Source organism: Elephantulus edwardii, unplaced genomic scaffold (assembly GCF_000299155.1).
Source record: "Elephantulus edwardii isolate Elephantulus edwardi_28Jun2011 unplaced genomic scaffold, EleEdw1.0 scaffold00039, whole genome shotgun sequence".
Classification (NCBI taxonomy): Eukaryota; Metazoa; Chordata; class Mammalia; order Macroscelidea; family Macroscelididae; genus Elephantulus; species Elephantulus edwardii.
Window position 1 is genome coordinate 8,379,191 of NW_006399789.1, and position 6,747 is coordinate 8,385,937.

The 6,747-nt window shown below is 42.5% G+C and overlaps 1 pseudogene; it reads right to left on the reverse strand.

Annotated features, from left to right (window-relative positions):
• Positions 1–5,238: 5,238 nt before the first annotated feature.
• On the reverse strand, positions 5,239–6,200 carry LOC102863467 (annotated as a pseudogene).
• Positions 6,201–6,747: the final 547 nt, after the last annotated feature.

The following is a 6,747-nucleotide window of genomic DNA, read 5'->3' on the forward strand; positions in this document are numbered from 1 at the left end:
AAAAATCCTCACCACTGGGTCAATAGGCAACATCAGGACAGAAGAAAAAAAGATTAAAATTGTCAATGATTACATCTTTTCATCTTGCTTGGATCCACAACACTTGTGGTACCAGCAGTCAGAAGATCTGAATATATATATAAACACACACACACACACACACACACACACACAGCGTTGGGAAATTCTGCAGTCAGGAATCTTTCCAAAATACTGAAGAACAGTGATGTCAATCTAAACAGTAAGGTTTGCCTAATTCAAGCTATAGTCCTTATAATCACTTGCTATGTATCTGAGAGCTGGACAATGAATAATGATCACGGAGGAACAATAAATTTTTTTGAGCTGTAGTGCTGGAGAAGAGTACTTAATATCCTTGGACTGCCAAACGAATGAACAGATAGGTCTTGGAGAAAATGAAACCAGAGTGCAAAAGCTGGTAAAGCTTTGTCTCACATATGTTGGGCATCTTTTTAGGATAGTCTGTTCTTTGAAAAGAGATACCATGCTTGGAAAGGTGGAGAGAGGAAGACCCTCAATAAGGTGGACTGTCACAATGAGTACAGCAATGGCCTCAGGTGTGTCAGAGATGATGGTGAGGCCGCAGGTTAGCATAAAGTTCAGAACTGTGGCTCATGGTGTGGCTATGAGTCATATTAGACTTGATGACAATAACAACAACTTTCAGCTTTATCACTGAGGAGATGATCAACTTTTAGTATCATAACTGTTTAATATTATTAAAATATTTAATATTATCTTTTCCTTCATGTCCAAGCCCATTGTTGTATTCACGGTCTCAATCTATCTTGCTACAATCTTTCTCTTCTTTTCTGATCTTTTTCAAGCACGATGTTATTTTTGCAAGGAATAGTGTCCTCTGACAATTCATCCAAAGTATGTAAGAAGAAGTTTCACCATTTTTACCTCCACGGAGCCTCTGAGATGGAGCAATTTGTTATTTTGATAGGATATGCTGTTGCAGGATAGGGCAAGGTTTTGATCTGTTGTTCATAGAGCCACTTTGAATGGGAGTCAACTTGATGACCCCCAACAATGACAATGTGGTCACTCTGATTTATTTCTGAGATACACATTTTTTGACAAAAACTTTTTCCACAACCATCGAACTAATAACTAAGAAAATGCTTCTGCAGGAGATTCAAAACACGGATGCATTTTCTCCAAAAATCTTAAATTTTTCCTTGTTATCTCCTATACCTGCTTGCTGGTAGGACATAAATCTATCTCACATTTTTTAACTTGCATGATACTAAGCCAATCCTTACTTCCTCAGCTTCACCATGCTTGCTCGAGTTGAAAAGACAACGAACACATACTGCCTAGTTCTTGTTGTTGCGTGCCGTTGAGTCGGAGCCAACCCTTAGCTGACCGTCTGGTGGGGTTTTAGTGGCAGTTAATCACACAAGAAGAGATTGCCCATCCTTCTCCCATGGAGCAGCTGGTAGATTCGAAATGTGTGCTTTTGGGTTTGCAGTACAACTTCTTGCCACTAGGCCACCAGTGAGCTATACAATTGATCAAAATATATCTTTTTCCGAGTCCAATTAGAACAGTTAAGCTTTTAATTTTTTAAGTTTATTCTTCAAGACTATGCCCAAACTCACCCAATTCCACTGGTTACTAAGAAAGTTCTCTTGCTCTAGTTACTGTAATGTATTCTTGGGTTAAGGAAGATTTGCAGCTCAGACAATTCCTATTATCAATTACCAGTCATTTCTTCCCCAGCTCTCACAGATAGTGTGTGAACTTCCCATTCCCAGTCAGAACCCTCTTTGACCTCCTTGCCCCAATTCTTATTTCCAGACAGTTTCTTCCTCTAGCTTCACCTGAATTTGCTTGGCTCTTGCGGCTGGAGGCAGCCCCTTCAGCCCTGATTAAACCATCATGCTGTAGAATACTCATTTTCCTCAGTTATTTTCCTTTCTGCCAAATTTGCTCCATTTCTGGTCCCCAGCCAGTAAAGCTGTTATGATCTTCTTATTCAATTTCTGAGAATCCTTGCTCTCTGCTCTATCATTCAATTTGAAAATCTCAGGAAAACTCCATATTATAGTGGTAAATTTATGACAGGGACATTTCTTTGTCTATTCAAAGATAATAATGCAGATTTATCAAAATCGAGAATGCTAAAACGATTGTCAAGAATCTAACATGCAAATACATTCACTCACTCACTGCCTTCTATTTGGAATGTGCTCACAATGGGCCCTCCAGCAGGTTTTCAGAGGCTAAAACCTACATGAGGGGATTGCTCTGTGGATTCAAATGATCTGGTACATATCCACTAAAGAGAATTGGGCTATAAACCCAAAGGTGGCACCTCTGTGGGAGTTGGGATCCACAACTTGGTCCTCAAGAGAAAGATGGGCGATCTCTTCCTGCAGTGTTTACAGCCTCTGAAAACCCCATCTCAGAGTGCCAGCTGGTTAATTGTAGTTTCACAGCAATGACGATTGTGTACTTTTCATCCTTCATTGCTTATATCATGGTTCTCTGCATTTGATAGATAGTCAAGTTAATTTTTCAATAAATTTCTGAAATGCTTCTCTCATGCTAAGAAATACAGTGTCAGGACAGGAGATAGCCTTTTGTATCTGCAGAAAATATGTAATCTTCTCATGTGTTGCACTCATCTCCTTGGATACTAAATTTCTTCACTTAGAGTAAAAAACGACTGTAGAGAGAAGCTGATTTTCCCTCATTCTTTCAATGCAGGCCCTTCCTTTGCTGACCATTTTTCTTGTCTATGGACTACTTCTGGACAGAGGATGAGAGACACCCAAGCATCGAGGACTTTCCTTCATAGGGTCGTGATGAGTTAGTTGCCTGTGACTCGATGACACTTAACAACAATAACACCAACGTGGAGAGAGAGATCAGCTGGCCCAGTGGACAGAAGGCGATGCTACCAAGCCAAAGGTGGGTGACTTTTAATCCGCAGCCTCAGGCTATCTTTCATTGTTTTTGTTCAGATATTCCTCTAGGTCGCAGAACCCTGGTGTAAAAGTTGCCGTACAGCGGTAACTTGTGGTTGCTTTGAGGCTGAACACTCTGACACTGATGTGTCAAATGCATCAATGGCTGGTTACCCAATGCAGACAGAGAGTGGGGTGGAATTCCACGATTAAAACAAGCTTGGAAGGAGGAGTGGCATCCACTTCCGTAATAGCTTGCCTCCGGGAAACCCTATGAACCTGGAGAGAGGATGAGAGAAACCTAAGTCATAGGGTGACTGTGAGTCGCCTGAGACTCGACAGCACTTAACAACAACACAACAATGGACTACTCTAGAACCCAAGATACAATTAGAAAACTCTGTTTAGAAAGACAGAATGGCTTGTATCTTTTTGACAGCTTGGTGAGCATCAAATCAAGAAAATTGAAGTGTGATAGTAAAAGTCTAAATCTTCCTTTGAAATCTTCTAACCAGAGATACCGAACTTGAGGCACTTGGCAACCTATGGCTCAGAGAGAGCAATTTTAACATATGTAAAGAGCTTATTTGAAATGACAAGATATCACAGACAAATGCAATTGTCAACACTTTTTTCTTTTGGTTGAAATGTTAACTAGCTGGCAAATCTGTGCTTACCACCTTCTGCTGTTCAGAAGCTATAGTGGATTCTTGCTCATGCCATTAACTAATACAGCAGAAATATATGTATTCTAAAAATGTATTTTTGGAATCATGTGATATGAAGAGATATCTGAGTAACAGGGAGTAAAAACAAATGCCTTGCAGATGAAATGTTTCAAAATTATAGTATCTATGAGTTGTGGTGCTGGAGAAGAGTATTGAATATACCATGGGCTGCTAGGAAAACTGTTTTATGAAGTCCTGCTATTTCAGAAATGGATGGCCAATACTTCTACCTACTCTGTTTTAACCTGAATGCTCAGATTTAGATCAGTATCTGACAGGCAAGCATTTTATGGAAAAGAGCAGATGAAAGATATTTCCCCAATAACCGATAGATTCAGTGTTGTCCCAGCCCTTGTTATGTATGTCCTGACCCACCCATTTCCCTGCTCCACCAGCATTCCCTTCTATTCCCACCTACTCCATTCAACAACTATCTCCTGCTATCCAGCCCTTGATATGACAGCTGATATCTTAAGCTTTCTGGACTTCTGTGATTCCAAACACCTCATGCTGCTGCTGGTTTCTTATGCTGTGGCCAGTATCTCTTGAGTTTAGGAGTTTGTAAATCCAAATACCAGGTACTAGAATTAAGGAAGGTTTCCTATTTCAGACAATTACAAACAGGTTTATCCTAGAGAGGGAGAAACCAGACTGCTCCTTGGAGGCAAGAATTCTGAAGCTCCATCTAACATATTCTGGCAATGTTGTAAGGAGGAACCAGTCCTTGGAGAGGGATGTCATGACTGAGAGAGTGGAGGGACAGTGCATGTCGGAGATGATGAAGTTGGCTCAGGATAGAGCAGGGTGCAGAGCTGTTGCACAAAGTATTGCTATGAGTTCCAACTGACTTGACAGCATTTAACACAACAACAACAACAACAACATAGATGAAAAGAACTCTTAATATTTGGGATTAACTTGTTTGTTACTGATATCTGTTTAACTCTTGGTTTACACAGTTTATTTTAATATTTAAACTTGTTCCAAGAGCCACTTTCAAATTAGAGTTAATTTCTGACATATTTTCATCATGGCTTTTTACTTGATCTGAAAAATTTATCTTCTTTCCATTTTTGAGGCTAGACGTTCAAATTGATGGCACTGACTATGTTGTTGCTATTAAGTGCCATCCAGTCAGGAATAGATTCATAGCTGACTCTCAAGCTAATTTTCAGAAGCTGTAAATCACATGAGGAGAAACTTTGCCACTTTTGTCCCTCAGAGCAGCTGGAGAAGTCAAACCACTTGCCTTGGAATTGGCAGTGCACTCCTTGTCAGTAAAACTCTAGTCTTCTGTAAGCACTGAAGATAGAGTAAGGTTGTCTCTTTGTTGGCTCCAGAGGATGATTCTGGTCTCTTTCAGCATCTGGTCTCAGTTCTTTGGTGGTCTTCACATGACATCTTGACCCCTAGTTGTGTCCTTGCTTCCAAGTCTAACCTATTATTTTATTTTTTTTTAGATGCTCAGCCTCATTTAATAGCGTTAAGAGAGAGCTTAGAGAGTTTTAAGAGAATGAAGCCTTTATTTCCTTGTTTCAACAAAGCTAGCAGAGTTGGTGGCTTTTTGGTTTTTAGTCAGAGAGACCAAATCCCATATCCTCGTCCGACTCTTCCGACTCTTCCTTTGCTTCCACCTTGGCTGGGGCCGCAGCAAGCAGCAGGAGCAGCTGTGGTAGTGGCAGCGGCCGCAGGGGCAGCAGTCACAAATGCAGATGGATCAGCCAGGAATGCCTTGACCTTTTCAGCCAATGGGAAGGTGTAGTCAGTCTCCACAGACAAAGCCAGGACCCACTTATACCCATTGATGATGGAATGTGGTATTGAGGCCACAGTTGGGTAACCAATCTGCAGACAGACGCTGGCAACATTGTGGACACCCTCCAGGAAGCGGGTATGCAGGGTCTCCTCTGTGATGTCAAGCACTTCAGGATTGTAGATGCTGCCGTTGTCAAACACCTGCTGGATGATCAGCCCGAAGGAGAAGGGAGAGATGTTCAGCATGTTCAGCAGGGTGGCCTCGCTGGCTCCCCACCTTGTCTCCAGTCTTAATCAGCTGCACATCACTCAGAATTTCAATGGTGCCTCTGGAGATCTTAGTGGTGACGCCCAAAGCCTGGAAGAAGGAGATCTTCTCGGGACCCAGACCAGTGTTCTGGGCTGGCGCGGTAACCTCACACGGAGCAATGGCACCAGCACGGGCAGCAGCTGGCACCTTGTTGGCCAGTAGTAGCACGTCCCTGATCTCAGTGAGATCCTCTTTGGTGAACACAAACCCCACGTTCCCCCGGATATGAGGCAGCAGCTTCTCCAAGGCCGGGTTGATGTCCAGGTGGCCCCGGATGGCCTTGCGCATCATGGTGTTCTTGCCCATCAGAACCACAGCCTTCCCGCGGAGGGACATGCGGATCTGCTGCATCTGCTTGGAGCCGTCATTGTCTGCACCCACGATGAAGCATTTCGGATAATCATCCAGAAGTTGAATGATCTTAAGGAAGTAGTTGGACTTCCAGGTCGCCCTGTCTTCCCTGGGCATCACTGCGGTGCGTCAGGGATTGCCACGCGGGGTTTAAAGACGATGTCACTCTCACGAGGACGCCTGGAGAGATAACCTATTATTTTTAGATTCATAAGTGGTCAGGTTCAGGAAACATTCCATGGTGATAAGGTCTCACATGATGAAGAAAAACATAATTTCCACACAGGATAATATCCACTGGTATGGAAAAAAAAACAACCTATTTGCCTGCAGTGATACTGTAGGACAGAGCAGAATTGCTCCAGAGAGTTCCTAGGAAAGGTTGTAAATATGTGGAAAGAAACTGTTAACATCTTTCCCCGGTAGAGTGGCTGGTGAGTTAGAACTCTCAGCCTTCTGGTCATCAGCTAAGCCCTTAACCACTATGCCACCAGGGCTTAGGATTTCAATACAGATTTCAGGCCATTAGGTAAAGGGTTCAATGGAATTGCCCTTGTTCAAAGACCCCCATCCACACCAACATTGAGAGGCAGGAGCATGGGTTAAAATACTGCACTGAAACAGATGAGGGAGTGAATAATTTAAAAGCGATGTATGATAGGGT